Source organism: Schistocerca serialis, chromosome 6 (genome assembly GCF_023864345.2).
Source record: "Schistocerca serialis cubense isolate TAMUIC-IGC-003099 chromosome 6, iqSchSeri2.2, whole genome shotgun sequence".
Lineage (NCBI taxonomy): Eukaryota > Metazoa > Arthropoda > Insecta > Orthoptera > Acrididae > Schistocerca > Schistocerca serialis.
Window position 1 is genome coordinate 424,466,755 of NC_064643.1, and position 17,354 is coordinate 424,484,108.

The following is a 17,354-nucleotide window of genomic DNA, read 5'->3' on the forward strand; positions in this document are numbered from 1 at the left end:
AAGACTGAAAAATGCTTGTTTCAAGGGAAGTGTTTAGTCTTTGTAAAGTAAGAGTATACTATTTGAGCTGCTAATTTCAAGTGACAAAGTTCAGAAAGCTCTACAATAATTTTCGGAATGGGCGTAAAATTGTTCCTAGAGAAGTATCTAACGCCGTAATTACTGTTGTTGTAAGATTATGAACAGTAGTATTAAACCCATGTAACTTTGTGAGAAGACACTTGACAGTACCATAGGTACTCTGTCATCATATACTTACAACCATATAATGAAACAATTAAAAGTGATAGTACTCGTATATCGACTGAGTTTCCACACTGGTTTATTTACAGTATTTATTGAGCTGTCACTATGTATGGGACGTCTTATCTCTCCCGACTTTCTTTTTGCTATTAATTGTGTTAGTTAAAGATAATGTAACGCCACAACCTGATCTCAATTGCTGACTTTATTGCAGACCATTTCTGCCACTTGATATACGATGAGCCAGTGAATGTTGCGTTCGTTTAATTGCCTTTTGCATATGAAGTTTTCCTATACACATTGTATTTACTTCTCCTTCACGACTGTATGAGAAATCTTAAGTAAGTGATAGTTAAAATCTTGCATGTTATCTATATGGTGCCAAATGAATAAAGAAAATGTTCACCCTAATTCTAGTACTTTATATTAAAATGTTCGTTTGTATCTACACTCGTGGAAATGGAAAAAAGAACACATTGACACCGGTGTGTCAGACCCACCATACTTGCTCCGGACACTGCGAGAGAGTGTACAAGCAATGATCACACGCACGGCACAGCGGACACACCAGGAACCGCGGTGTTGGCCGTCGAATGGCGCTAGCTGCGCAGCATTTGTGCACCGCCGCCGTCAGCGTCAGCCAGTTTGCCGTGGCATACGGAGATCCATCGCAGTCTTTAACACTGGTAGCATGCCGCGGCAGCGTGGACGTGAACCGTATGTGCAGTTGACGGACTTTGAGCGAGGGCGTATAGTGGGCATGCGGGAGGCCGGGTGGACGTACCGCCGAATTGCTCAACACGTAGGGCGTGAGGTCTCCACAGTACATCGATGTGGTCGCCAGTGGTCGGCGGAAGGTGCACGTGCCCGTCGACCTGGGACCGGACCGCAGCGACGCACGGATGCACGCCAAGACCGTAGGATCCTACGCAGTGCCGTAGGGGACCGCACCGCCACTTCCCAGCAAATTAGGGACACTGTTGCTCCTGGGGTATCGGCGAGGACCATTCGCAACCGTCTCCATGAAGCTGGGCTACGGTCCCGCACACCGTTAGGCCGTCTTCCGCTCACGCCCGAACATCGTGCAGCCCGCCTCCAGTGGTGTCGCGACAGGCGTGAATGGAGGGACGAATGGAGACGTGTCGTCTTCAGCGATGAGAGTCGCTTCTGCCTTGGTGCCAATGATGGTCGTATTCGTGTTTGGCGCCGTGCAGGTGAGCGCCACAATCAGGACTGCATACGACCGAGGCACACAGGGCCAACACCCGCCATCATGGTGTGGGGAGCGATCTCCTACACTGGCCGTACACCACCGGTGATCGTCGAGGGGACACTGAATAGTGCACGGTACATCCAAACCGTCATCGAACCCATCGTTCTACCATTCCTAGACCGGCAAGGGAACTTGCTGTTCCAACAGGACAATGCACGTCCGCATGTATCCCGTGCCACCCAACGTGCTCTAGAAGGTGTAAGTCAACTACCCTGGCCAGCAAGATCTCCGGATCTGTCCCCCATTGAGCATGTTTGGGACTGGATGAAGCGTCGTCTCACGCGGTCTGCACGTCCAGCACGAACGCTGGTCCAACTGAGGCGCCAGGTGGAAATGGCATGGCAAGCCGTTCCACAGGACTACATCCAGCATCTGTACGATCGTCTCCATGGGAGAATAGCAGCCTGCATTGCTGCGAAAGGTGGATATACACTGTACTAGTGCCGACATTGTGCATGCTCTGTTGCCTGTGTCTATGTGTCTGTGGTTCTGTCAGTGTGATCATGTGATGTATCTGACCCTAGGAATGTGTCAATAAAGTTTCCCCTTCCTGGGACAATGAATTCACGGTGTTCTTATTTCAATTTCCAGGAGTGTATTTGTTTCGACAGTCCATTGAAATATTATTTGAGTATCACAGTGCTGTCATATAGTGTCGTAGTTTTACAGAAACATTTTGAGTTAGCAACATCAGGAGTTACGAAATACGCTTATTGAACAGAATGTCTAACGTTGCATTATAAATATAACTTCTTTACCTTAGTTAGACGTGAGGTTCAAATATATATGTGTATATGTATGTATATATGTGTATATATTATGACAACAAATATTTATATAACATCTACGAAAGTTTAAGCGCAATGCAGCATCCATTTGATTCTGATCTCTAAACAGATATTACATTTACAGGACCTGTGCTACTGTAGGATCTGTTCATCGTCTTACGTTAGTTCCAGTGTAATAACGGAAGGTAATACACAACTGTTAACAAAGATTGCAGAGGAGGTGCTAGCTGTGATTGAGCACGGACGATGATGGAAATCGGCCGCTTAATTCTCACATTATATTTGATATTTCTCCAACTTTGAATGGCTGGACTGTGATTTCCACCGATGTCAGTCGGAAGTCGACTCCAGCGTACCAGTCACTGTTCCACCTCCCTCAATCTACCAATCTGGAGATGGAATGCCATAGCCATATATTGTGTGTACTGTTACCATCGTTTTCTCAGTGACAGTGATTTAAGTGGCTTAAGGAACAGAAAAAAATACTAAGTGTCGCAACTTAACAGGAAAAAGATTGATATTCTAGATTATTTACCGCTTTTGTGAGTCACTGTGACACGGTACATCGTCCGATGGAAGTGGGAGTGATAATCGATATGCTCCATGTTAGATCTCTGAACGATTGTGTATAGCAAAAAATACGGTACATTGGTGCTTAAGACAGTAGCAGCGAAGAGTCTAAAATGCCATGAGCAGATGAATTAGGTGGTTATGTTGTTTAAAAGCACTATTAAATTCCTGCAGAAAACTCATATTTAGTTGTCTCAGATACTTTTACTAATTATCCAGCAGTGAGTTAGTGTTAAATGAAGAGATCACTGAGGTATTTCCTGTCAGGATGTGAAACTTGAGCTCCTCTGAGCATAACGAATGTTCAGATAACTTAAGTAAAAGCTTACTGGTAAGTGATCAGCAGTAGCAGGGCAGTGATGGTCCTGGTTATATAAATCCTCTAACTCAAGAAAGAGTCACCGATAAGATAACATTGTAACTAATAAGAAAATAAGAAATGTATGTACATGATGATCTTGATCTTCAGTACTAGGTTTCACATATGGTATCAGGTTACAACTCTGGGTAGTGGACGAATTACATTCCAGGTCACCCTACACTCTACCCACTATGGGAAACCACAGTCCTACCCGCACACATGGGACAACTGCTCAATGTTATCTAGAGTAACACCTAACCTAACCACATACCTGAGGTAGCTGTGTGTGGTACAGGACATACTGTAATGCAATACTGGTGATGTGATTTTGGGCACCTGTATGAGTAAAAGTTATCGGAAGGCCGTATAGCTCTCAGACATTGGGAACACAATGTAACGTCGGGATACCAATCCCTCTCTCTCTGGACCAATAACATTAAAGCTCCCCTCAAACTCCATATCCTTTATGAATAAGGTGATTGTACAGACAGCGTCAGTCATATGTGGACCACCACAAGAGAAGAATCTAGTTTTTTATACAAAAATTATTACCAATAGTGTATTCTGTATAGTTCACTGGTGAATAAGTGAGGAAATAATGACAATGATACAACAAACGAACGTATGAATTGTTGATAAGAGCTTATTAAGCACTGCAATACACATGCAACAAATTTTGTCGTTTATTAACAGTATTTTGAATCATTTTTATGGATTTGTGTACCAAAAATTTACAGTACTTTTTATACAAAAAATTAAATACTGTATTTCTCATTTAATCATCATCTTTTTGATTCAATTCATTATTCATTGTCATTGTAATCATTTGATTATGTACGATAAAGGCGAAGAGAAATCGGACACACACAAATATATACTATGTTTAGATGCATACATAAAGTTCGTAATTCACTTGCACACTTATTGTGCTGCCATTCACTTGTGCTCATACACGCTGTTACGTTGAGTTGTTCATCGAACTGTCACACATTCACAATCACTATTTAGAAAAACTCTGATGTTTGCATGGCTGTATTTCTAAAACAGTACTAGGTTTCTTCAGATATGCTTGAATGTCTGAAGGAATGGCTACATAGGGGACTGCAGTCGTTATTGAAATACAGTTGTGAATACAAACAATCATCAGCTATATACGGAAATGACAATAATGATAATTTGTAGTGGATCAGGACAAAAACCTGGTTTTCAAAAAATTACACGATCTGTTGCCCTATGTAATCTGGCTATCCATATATGACTCATGCCCAGACCCAAAATTCCATGTGTCGTCATTCCCGTATAGTAATCTGTACTCATACATACACTATGGAATTCCTGTAAAAGGAAGAAAATGTAAAATGAAATTTGTTGCCTGGTATCGGCTGGAAATTACGATATTTCCATGCCTGTGTTGTTGAGAAGAACGCTTCAATATTTCTTCAGATTTACATGTATGTGAAAAGGAACAGGCACCGTGGCGACCAGCCATTATCAACAAATAACTATTATCTGATAATGTGAATGACAACAATGAAAATTAGTGCTGAGCTGGGACTCATAGCCAGATACATAACTTTTATTTTGAGTAATCAGTCTTCTGACTGGTTTGATGCGATCTGCTACGAATTCTTCTCCTGTACCAATCTGTTCATCTCAGAGTAGCACTTGAATCGTACATCCTCAATTATTTGCTAGACGTATTCCAATCTCTGTCTACCCCTACAGTTTTTGCCTGCCTTACATGATTGGTAAGTGAGGGAAACTGATAACAGATAATGAATAATATTTTATGGCCAATAGGTCGACTTTAAACTTCAATTTGTTTTTACAAATGAAAGGGACGATTAGTGAATTTACTTGGAAGGTCAGGTGAAGGTCATTGAGAATTTAGCGACTGACTGTATCTTTTGCGCTAATTGCATTGCGAAGATGTGTCTGATCCCCCACTAAATGGGCTAGCAGTTACATTCAACAGTTAGGATACAAAAACATTTCCAGTTTTATCAGCGTGGGTGAAGAGACATCGTGGCGGTGGTATGCGATGAACACAGCACAGAGGTCGGTAATATGGGGAAGTGAGATTCGTTCTATGGCCTGTTAACGCACTTAGACAAATTTCTGAGTGGTAAGGCCAAAGCAGACCCTGTGGAATTTCTGAACGTATTAAATGACAGGTTGAGGCTTACCGCATTACTGGAATATTAGATCGAATTAACAGAAGAGGATCCAGTGAAGAAACCACTCCAGAGCATCCTCCCCTGGAGTTAAGGTATGAAGGGATCATATGGAAAAAAATCCTAGAAATTGGTATAGTTCTACCATATAGATCCCCATTTGCTACTCCCGTGTTTAGAGAACACTTTCTGATGATGGCCAACCAGGAATTAAACAAAAAGGTGATATTGAGAACAGTGCAGCTATAAGATTTGCATAGGTGTTGCGGATGGTTTAAGGGAGAACAGCTGGGTACGACATTAGATCCGGACCACGCTTATAATGAAAATCGTTTAGAGGAGGTCTCACAGCCCATTACCGCCTGTGTCCTGGATTGGAACATTTTAGAACATTGATTGGGGACGGGGATGCGAATATTTTTGTATATCAAGGATAATCTATTTTCCACTATAAAATTGAAATATCCTTTACATTATATGGAGGGTCCGGTAATCTATATTTGCACTTGTTCAGGAGTTTTGATGAATATGTAGGACAAGGCTAACAGTCAATCCTCAGATAGTGACTTCTGCATGTTCTTCTGTAAAGTTTTATAGGGCATATAGTTTTCGTGGCATCAATTAATGACCCTGAGAGAGTAGAAGCCATTGGTAACTTTCCACAATCGCTAAACGTCAAACAAATTCCCAGATATACCTTGATACCTAAATCTTTAGAAAATTTATTACTATGTTTTCAGAATGAAGAAACATGTAAAAAGGGATCAAAAAATCTGTGAAAATCTTTCCATTTTGAGGACTAAAACAAGTATTATGTTTGCCATTATCGTTAGCTGAATCAGATTTCAACAATGAATTCGTTTTCTAAATGGATAAGTCAGTTATGGGGGTAGGACCCGTGTTGTTACAGGAACACGAAGGGAATAAGTAGGTAATCGGCTATTCCTCAAAGCGGTACAATAACTTTGAGAGAAGATGTTCTGTCGGTGAAAAGGAGGCCCAGACAGTTTTGTTTAGTACAGAGAAGTTCAGTTATTGTCAGGAGCACTGAATGTTTGTCTTAGAAACCTAGATCAAGTTATCAGCTTGGTGTTAACCAGAAACTAAACGACGGTAGCATTATGTGAGAAAATCGGATTTTAAGCTTTCAGACTCATATGTATAATTTTCGTGGATCGGGGACTGTTGTTGCTGATGCACTGAGTCACAAGTTTAGAGGGAGTGACGAATGTCAAGGAGATAAGCATCTACTGACAGAAGATGGTCGAAGCCCCTGGTAACTTATATTCTTACACAGATTCCTCACTTGTTTCGTGATATTAGGTACTTCCAGGATCAAGACGAACGCCTTCGTGTGGTTAAGGAGAACTAACGGAAAGCAGATATCTTAAAACCCTATGTTATGAGAAGCAAAGTAATATGTTGTAAGGCACAGGGTAGTAATGATTTCAAAATAGTCACATGAAAGTAGATGGTTCCCTCCGCATTCCATTATTCCCATGAATCATCTGTGGGAGGATATTTAGAAGTGTAGAAATTGTGGGAGGAAATCAGACAGAAAATGCATATGGTCTGGAATGGATTATGAGATCCTTAAGAGAATAGCAAATTGTGAGACCTGTGGTGTTAGTAAACCATAGCAAAGATCCTTCCAACAGTTATACATTGACTTTGTAGGCCCGTTGCCTAGATCTAAGACAGGAAAAAGGTTTATTTTAATTTACATTGAAGTCATTCCTCGATGTGTCTCGTTTTTACCCACCATAGTAGACATCAACAATTTTACAACAAAATTTGGGCACCTTTGGCTTTTCGCAGTATATAGTGACTAAAAATGCGACTGCATTTACCGCTCATTAATTTAAGCAATTTTGTCTTCATATCGAAGTTTGCCACTTAACTGCAGTTCCTCACTATCCAAACTCATCATATGCAGATCACATTAATAGAAACCTTAAGTTGCTATAGATACCCTATCATGCTAATAATCTGAATAGATGTGATCGTCCACTTCCCTAGTTAACGATGGCGTTAAGCACTGCATGTTGTAAGACTCATCAATCCGCACCTGTGAATTGCCTCCTGGGATATGGATTAACCAGTCCATTGTGGCCGGCCACTGTCAGCGAGCGGTCCTAGTCGCTTCAGTCCGGAACCGCGCTGCTGCTACGGTCGTAGGTTCGAATCATGCCTTGGGCATTGGTGTGTGTTATGTCCTTCGGTTAGTTAGGTTTAAGTAGTTCTACGTCAAGGGGACTGAAGACCTCAGATGTTAAGTCCCATAGTGCTTAGAGCCATTTGAACCATTTTTGAAATTGTATTGTGTATTTGATGGTCTACTGATGAGATCTTGACTTAGAGGCGAAATGCTTGGAAGGTGTTTACATAACGGATGTTGCTAAAAACAAAATCAGAAAGGCACGTAAGAAAGAGATCGAACACTACAGTTTGGGGCAGTAAGCAAGAGGCTACAGAGTTTGTGACAGGGTTATTTCCAATAATTCTCATGTGGTCAGTAAAGCGTCTGATAAAATGCCAGAAGTTATTGCTGCAATTTAAGGTGTCCTTAGATATTTAACAGTTCATGACAACTGCGCTTTCCTGTTAAGGCAAAGACATTTGGGGATCTGATTCCACTGTAAGCTCAGGGTAAATCTGGGTTTCTTGGCGGGTAGCAGAATTGAGGTGTGCGGTCAGAGCGTGGTGTGTGCGGCACCATTTCCCTCTCTGGTAGCCGAAGTGTTTATATGGTGGCACACAGAACGTGAAAGAGATCTGTCGGTCTTTCTTCTGAGCCACAAAATGAAAGGCGGTCTCTTTTTCACTTGAGAAGAGATGTCGCACATGCCGACAACGCCGTATGATTATCGGCCAGCAGCAGACTCAGAGGGTTTGCGAACCTGCAGTAGTGTTCAGTATGGAGGCAGTGTAGCCCAAGTTTTCTGCAGTGATTACAATGTGTTTGTTCAAGCAAGCAGCATGGAATACATCAACGTACGCTTCTAACTGAAACAGGTAGTGTCTTGTTGTGCGGGAATATCAACTATTTATAATTATCATTTACAGATTGTGTGCTGACAGAGTGATTTAAACTGTAAGATGGGACTGTATTATACACTCTGTCCTCTGGTTTTCTACAGCGATAGACTTCAAAAGATGGACAACTGTATCATTACCTTTACCATCCATGAATTGAACGTTTCGGAGGCTGCTTTATAACTATAGCCTTGTACGACAAGATGTGGCGGCTGTGCAGTCGGTTTGTTAAAGTTGTACAAGGAATACTGACTGGCCATGTGAAGAAATTCTAGGTTCCTGCCGCTAACAGTTGTTTCAGAGTAGCCTGTGATGAATCCTTATATGTGTATCTACTGGTGGACTGAGGGACCAGTACCAAGTCCGACGTCACAGCCGTGTTCTGGTTGGTGCCATCCGAGCTCCTGCCAAATGAAACATCGGTCCTAGTTATCGTCATTTTAATTATTCTCCGTAACAGTTTGATACTCATCTTCATGGGTTCATTCTACCAATTCAAACATTTTCTGAACTTGAAGCAACGGTTTGCCTTAAGGTTTACATTGAAAACAGTGCAAATGGTAATGAATTATTTCGATAGGTATATTATTAGCTTTGAATATTGGAGTGACGTTACTGCTGCCTTGATTTTCACTGCAACAGCTTGTTATTTAATGCTACTGAACTAGGTTAATAATTTTAGTTAAGTATTATTTGGTTGTTATTTGTTTTGGGACTAATGCTTTCGTGAGCGTGATTTATTGTAAATCTAAGTAAAGCTTAGATGTTTTCATTTGATGAATATTGTTATACTGTTATCCCAGTCAAATCGATCCAACTTATAACGTTCCCAGATTTTACACGAAATTCACCCAAAGTAATATAACTATGCCAGACACTTCTAAATAATAAATCAATAACCATACAAAGATCATAGTGTGTGATTAGTGCAAATAGCAGTGAAACAAGGACAGAGTTCACTGTTTTTCTCTACTGTCTTGGTCTTTTCTTTTAGCCAATGTGCTTGTCGCTCTCGGTTATGCTGATTCTTTCTACGCAATCAATTCTGCGGATTCGATGAAATGGTCTCAGATTATCGTTCATGGACTGCTAGTAATTATTTGCAATTAGAACCGTTATTACAAACCAGAATATCAAGTGCCTGCGTTTGAATATTGCGGGTTCCATGTACATATTTAAAGTCACTGCCAGTAACAAATTTTACCAAAAGATATACTCTCCGAGTCAAATCTGTGGGCCGTTGTTACTTTCATATGAAACTGCATTTACTTTCGTAAACGTTCGGAATGAGTTTAGGCATTTGACGAAAAAGGCCCCAGTTTCTTTTAATGTTGTCGTAATTGCTTTTCATTTTTGTATAAAAAGATTTCACAAACCGAAATTGTAATCACAAGCCGATATTACCGTCCGTAATAAATGCAAGTAAAATAATCAAATTCCAACTAATGGGCGGTCACGTTAAATTTCTTTTTCTTTTTTTTCCTACCAGACATTCAATCACTACAGAGTGTATAAAAAGAGGGACGGAGCAAACACATCGATCAGCAACTATAGTTCAATTCTTTTATCTTGGCGGCTCGCGCATGCCCGCCCAGACGCTGGAGATTGCTGCGTTGCCAGTTGCACACGACGCACGCGCCAATAGAAGCGGCGTCGTAGTATAGCATAGTTCGCAAGCTTACGTGTAGGGGGGAGCGCGCAGTTCATGAAATAAAGCCACCACGGCCGCATTAACCCTTTCGCTGCTACAAAGACGTGCTCCCTGCATTCCGCGCTGTGGGCGATTTTGTCACTGCACTGCTCGCCTGTGCAGACACATAGTGTTCCGACTGCTTTGACACTCTTTATCATTCGATTCCACAAAAACTATTTGGCTCAAAAATTAGATTTTTACCTATCTTCTTGACTGATACCTTTCCCCATAAACGACTTAATTTTGTTTCGATGTTCAACGCAGTTATTATGCAGCATTAAATATAGTAAACCTTTTGAAGAGTTTGCAGAGGTAAAAGTCCATAGAGTATACTTTCTGTATGGTCGATTTTAGTTGCCACAATGTTGAGAATGAAATGTGGACAAGATACCTATATATTTCATTTAATTTAAGTACCACATAAGTGTCGTATGTAATATTAAGAAATATTCCACCTTTCGCGACTGTAACAAAAGTTTTACTTACACTGGGCACGTTTGGCTTTATTTTAAAGCACTTCAATCAATCAAAAGGAAGTAGACAAAATACATTAAACAAAACTGTGGACTTACAAAAACATTAGGACTTGAATATACCGTCTGTCAGTGAAGTGCTCAGAGCTATGTCAAATATAATTTTGTGTGTGGCACACACAAACAGCATTTATTTGCTAAAACACTGATGAGCCAACAAAAACGTTGAATATTGTGCTACCGCAGCACAAAACTACGAAAGGTGACTTGGCAATGGAGGACACAAAATACAGTCCTCTTATGATGCTTCAAAAGAGAGAAACGCGTCTGGTCTAAATAAGTCGCTTATTACAGTTGCAGAAGAGGTATATATTTCAATACCATTGGTAAAACTGCGACTGTGGAACAAAAACAAGAAATAGAACATGAATACCATTGTGTATGTGCCATACCTTTCGCCGATGGAAGTGCTTTAAAATAAAGCCAAACGCGCCGTGTGTATATAAAACTTTTATTACAGTCGCGAAAGACGGAATATTTCTCAATATTACATACGACACCTATGTGGTACTTAAATTAAATGAGATATTGTTATACAGTAAATATTATATGAAATTTAGATATCTTGTCCACCTTTCATTCTCAACATTGTGGCAACTAAAATCGACCATACGGAAAGTATACGCTATGGACTTTTACCTCTGCGAACTCTTCAAAATTTAGTGCAATGGTTTACTACATTTAATGCTGCACATCAAAACAAAATTAAGTCATTTATGGGGGAAGGTATCAGGCAAGAAGACGTGTAAAAATCAAATTTTTTTGCCAAATAGTTTTTGTGAAATCGAATGATAAGTGTGTCAAAGCAGTGGGAACACCATGTGTCTGCACAGGCGAGAAGTGCAGTGATGACAAAATCGCGCACAGCGCGGAATGCGGGGAGCACGTGTCTGCAGCAGCGAAAAAGTTAATGAAGAGGCAAAGCACTAGAAATTTCATTCAAACGAATAAAATTCGTGAAGTAAGGCACTCCAATATTGTTTTTAAATAAAGAAAATATTAAGCACCGCACAAGGTTTGAACTCTTAACGTTTCACTGGGCAGCCCAACACCTTAACCGTTCTGCTACCTCAGCTCATCGAACAGTGTAACTCCATAAGGCTTATAACACCTCACGCAACTACTTATAAACACTGTTGGTATGACTATGAATTACTCACGCTTCGTCGAAGTACAATAGGAAATAAACAATTACCACTGTTCTTTATTGCGAAAAAGCAGTTCGTGAGATTAAACAAACACCTTTCCTTGCTATCGCCTGAATTAGGAATCTTATTGCTTGTTTGGTTTAATTAATTAATAGAATATGAAGCAATTGGTATAAAGAATTCTTTTTCCAAACTTTCTGTAGAAGAAAGTCTTCTATCAAGACATTGCTTTTGTTCTATTACTTTATTTATGACTGAACGTTTCTAAAACTGAAGACACTCGTCCGTGCTCTGCACTGCTGTCGAGATCTGGCAACGTCGTTCTCTGTTCATTGGGTGACTGTGTTTTGTGACGTCAGATGCGCAGAACGAACCTAAACTCGGCCGCCAAGATATATGACGTGCACTTTAGATCATATATATCAGGTGATACTCAGAGTCTGGTAGCTATAAAAGTATGCCCTGCTACTTAATAGGCTGGTTCAAAATTAATGCAAGAAACGGAAATTTTTAAAGGTTGCACTTATTTTGCCACAAAACAGTATAAGCAGACGATATTCAAGTAGAGATAATGTAAGGAATACATATTGTAAATAACTGCAATATGCGCAACGATAGAGAAATTTACTTCGTTTTTTCCTTCAGGGTTTGCACACATATTCCGACTTGAGGTTAATGTGCTCAGTAAAGTGGGCAGCAGTACATGTCTGACAACGATGGGGCATGGTGTGAATTATGTCATCAGTCACATGCTGAGACAGTAACGCCGGTTCTCCCTGCAGAGCTGGTCGCAAGGCTTCGAGAACGCTTGGTGCAAGATGCAGGGTTGCGACTCGTCTCACTAGTGCATCCCAGACATGCTCTATAGAATTCAGATCGGAAGAACAAACAGGCGACGTAATCCGTGCCATATCTTCCGTCTTCAAGAAAACATCAACCACCTCTGCTCTATGAGTTAATGGATGAAGTTCTTTTAATTGTGCGGACGACCGTCCACGTCGTAAAAATAGCCAGCTACTAACTGCAAATTTTAAGATTTTGCGCTAAAATCATGACTTCCTAATGCTTACCAGTTTTTTCCCATGAAGTGCCGGATCAGTATGTACTCACATTCCTAATTAACGGAACTAAATATGAAAGTAACAACGGCCCACAGATTTGACTCGGAGAGTATATCTTTTGGTAAAATTTGTTACTGGCAGTGAATTTAATATAGAATATCGATGTGAGTTATGTCTGTAATGATACAGTATTATTTGCCAACTCAACAACAGTATTTCTAACACAATGGAAACTCTACAGAATATCACGTATTTCCATTTAATGCCTAGATTTTTTAAATAATTGAAGTAATTCTTGCATTACATACACATTTATAAGCTGATAACAGCCCCCAAAGAACTTGACCCATTGGAACATAAATGGGTAGCCAAAACACTATGACCACTTCTGACCGTGACTTTGGATGCTACCTGGTGGCTTTGAGGGCACATGAGGTGGTAACAAAACTGTGTAAGCAGAGTACACACGGACGTGGTCACCCTAGAGAAGATACCGGCTGGACGTAGGAAAATCCACTGAGATAATCATTTCTGAGAAAGGGCGAACATTGCCCGCCCGGCTGGCCGTGCGGTCTAACGCACGGCTTACCGGACGGGAAGGAGCGCTGGTCCCCGGCACTAATCCGCCCGGCGGATTTGTGTCGAGGTCCGGTCAGCCGGCCAGTCTGTGGATGGTTTTCCATCTGCCACGGTGAATGCGGGCTGGTTCCCTTATTCCGTCTCAGCTACACTATGTCGGCGATTGCTGCGCTAACAAGTTCTCCACGTACGCGTACACCACCATTTCTCAACCACGCAAACATAGGGGTTACACTCGTCTAGTGTGAGACATTTGCTGGGGGGTCCACCGGGGGCCGAAACGCACAATAACCCTGGGTTCAGTGTGGGGCGGCGGAGGGCTGAAGTGGACTGCGATAGTTGTCGTGGGGTTGTGCACCACTGCCGTTGCGGCGGGGACGGAGCCTCTCCGTCGTTTCTGGGTCCCCGGTTAACATAACATAACATAAGGGCGAATCTTATTACGCAGAGCCTGTGAACGAGCATCACGAAAACGACGAAGCTGGTCGAATGTTCACCTGCTACTGTCGTGAGTGTCTACGGGAACTGGTAGATGGACAGTAAAACTACCCCTGGGCGCTAAATGGTTGGACGTTCATGACTCTTCACAGAACGTACGGTTCGGAGGTTTGTCTGCCCTGGAATATGGGGTAGATGTCGATCTGTGACAGCTCCGCCGGACAAGCACAATGCTGGTGCACGCGCAAGTGCTTCAGAACACACTGTTCATTTGAAAATGTTGAACATGGAGCTACGCAGCAGGCCAGCACTACGTATTCACATGTCGACCAAACAATGCCATCAGTTACAGCTGCAATCTTCACGTTACCAACGGGATTCGAGTACCGAACAATAGAAACACGCAGCTTGTCGGATGAATCACATTTAGGCTATGGTCTCGTCTCCACAACCGCTGTCGTCGATGTGAACGTTGACTCGATAGTGCAGTGTACCACGGACAAAGGCTGGTGGTAGCAGTATAATGCTAGGGGAGACGTTCTCCTGCAGTTGCAAGAGACCTGTGCTAGCAATCGAAGACACGCTGACAGCTGCGAACCACCTACATCCCCTCATGTTTGATGTCTTGCCCGAAAGCGATGTAATCTTTCAGAAGTGTAACTGGCCAAGTCTCGGAGCCATAATCTTGCTACTGTTGTTACTGGGCATTACAGTGAACTCATAGTGATGTCTCGACGACCAAATTCTACTGCTAAAAATCCTATGGAACCCTCCTGGATCACTACTGGACGTCATCACCACGGATGCAATTAAGCGGGCTATTATTTACGTGAATCCCATGACATGTGCCACATAGTTGCGCAAATCTAGCAACGAACTGTCGGATGCCTGGTACGCTGAATCACTGAGGTATTGCGTTCCAAAGACAGGCGAACAAGCTATTAATTCATTAGTCATAGTGCTCACTGGTATACTTTTAAGGTTGACCTGTAACAGAGCCACAAGATATGAGTATTTCCGCTAACTGGTTTCCAGCGCTCTCTGCTCAAGTTTTTCCGAAACGATTATGGCTGATACAATATACAGGGCTATTACAAATGAATGAAGCGATTTCATAAATTCACTGTAGCTCCATTCATTGACATATGGTCACGACACACTACAGATACGTAGAAAAACTCATAAAGTTTTGTTCTTTTGAAGCCGCACTTCAGGTTTCTGCCGCCAGAGCGCTCGAGAGCGCAATGAGACAAAATGGCGACAGGAGCCGAGAAAGCGTATGTCGTGCTTGAAATGCACTCACATCAGTCAGTCAAAACAGTGCAACGACACTTCAGGACGAAGTTCAACAAAGATCCACCAACTGCTAACTCCATTCGGCAATGGTATGCGCAGTTTAAAGCTTCTGGATGCCTCTGTAAGGGGAAATCAACGGGTCGGCCTGCACGGAGCGAAGAAACGGTTGAACGCGTGTGGGCAAGTTTCACGCGTAGCCCGCGGAAGTCGACGAATAAAGCAAGCAGGGTGCTGAACGTACCACAGCCGACGGTTTGGAAAATCTTACGGAAAAGGTTAAAGCAGAAGCCTTACCGTTTACAATTGCTACAAGCCCTGACACCCGATGACAAAGTCAAACGCTTTGAATTTTCGGCGCGGTTGCAACAGCTCATGGAAGAGGATGCGTTCAGTGCGAAACTTGTTTTCAGTGATGAAGCAACATTTTTTCTTAATGGTGAAGTGAATAGACACAATGTGCGAATCTGGGCGGTAGAGAATCCTCACGCATTCGTTCAGCAAATTTGCAATTCACCAAAAGTTAACGTGTTTTGTGCAATCTCACGGTTTAAAGTTTACGGCCCCTTTTCTTCTGCGAAAAAAAGTTACGTGTATCTGGACATGCTGGAAAATTGACTCATGCCACAACTGGAGACCGACAGCGCCGACTTCATCTTTCAACAGAATGGTGCTCCACCGCATTTCCACCATGATGTTCGGCATTTCTTAAACAGGAGATTGGAAAACCGATGGATCGGTCGTGGTGGAGATCATGATCAGCAATTCATGTCATGGCCTCCACGCTCTCCCGACTTGACCCCATGCGATTTCTTTCTGTGGGGTTATGTGAAAGATTCAGTGTTTAAGCCTCCTCTACCAAGGAACGTGCCAGAACAGCGAGCTCGCATCAACGATGCTTTCGAACTCATTGATGGGGACATGACGCGCCGAGTGTGGGAGGAACTTGATTATCGGCTTGATGTCTGCCGAATCACTAAAGGGGCACATATCTAACATTTGTGAATGCCTAAAAAAGAGTTTTTGTATGTGCGTGCAAAGCATTGCGAAAATATCCCAAATAATAAAGTTGTTGTAGAGCTGTGAAATCGCTTCAATCATTTGTAATAACCCTGTAGTACCCGTGTAGGGGAATATGGCATATCATCAACACAGCAGAGAAGTATAAATGAGAGACATCATTGATAAGTTCAACAACGGTTCAAATGGCTCTGAACACTATGGGACTTAACTTCTGAGGTCATCAGTCCCCTAGAACGTAGAACTACTTAAACCTAACTAACCTAAGTACATCACACACATCCATACCCCAGGAATGATTCGAACATGCGACCGTAGCGGTCGCGGGGTTCCAGACTGTAGCTGCTAGAACCGTTCTGTCACACCGGCTAGCCATTGATAAGTATTCATGAAACCGTATTGTTGTAAGCATAAAGTTATATCTAAGATATTTTTGTAAGCATAAAGTTTTATCTAAGATAGCTAATGCCAACGCACCAGCCTATATAGCACTAACAAACATTGCAACACATACCATACCATCAACAATTTATGTGTTTTCGTATAAATATAACGGATTCCTTTGATAGTTTATTGGAGTTTTTCGAAGAACACATTTAGGAAAGCGATGTAGATACTATGGCTGGGTGGTGAACCTTTATCACAGTTGGATAGTAAAGAAAGCAACCCACGCCTGCTCATATGTTAATAACTCATAACACACTCCATGTACTTCTGCCAAAGCTCAGAATATATTCTAAAGATACAAAGTAGAAAAAAATGCTTGGAATGCTGATCAACCGCAGATATCATACGGGCGTGATATGGTACATGCCTTGGTTTCAGCATTTTAATCTTGTGGCGACGAGTCATATTACGACTACTCCCTTTGTTGAATTACAGATATCCTCTCTATTTCGCTTCGGCATTTTTCTAGACTTTCATATATTTCTTCGTTTTTTGTTTTTGCCATATTTTCCCTTATTGTCTACGTTTCTCTGTATTTTTTTCTGTTTATACATATTTTTGCTTATTTTGCATTTCCGAAAAAAGATTTTCATGCTGTTGAATAAAATGTTGTTATGGCATTTTTAAGAACTAATCATGTGGTATTGTGGGGTGAGTCAATCGCAGAGTGTTTCAGAGCTTCTAGTAAGAATGACGT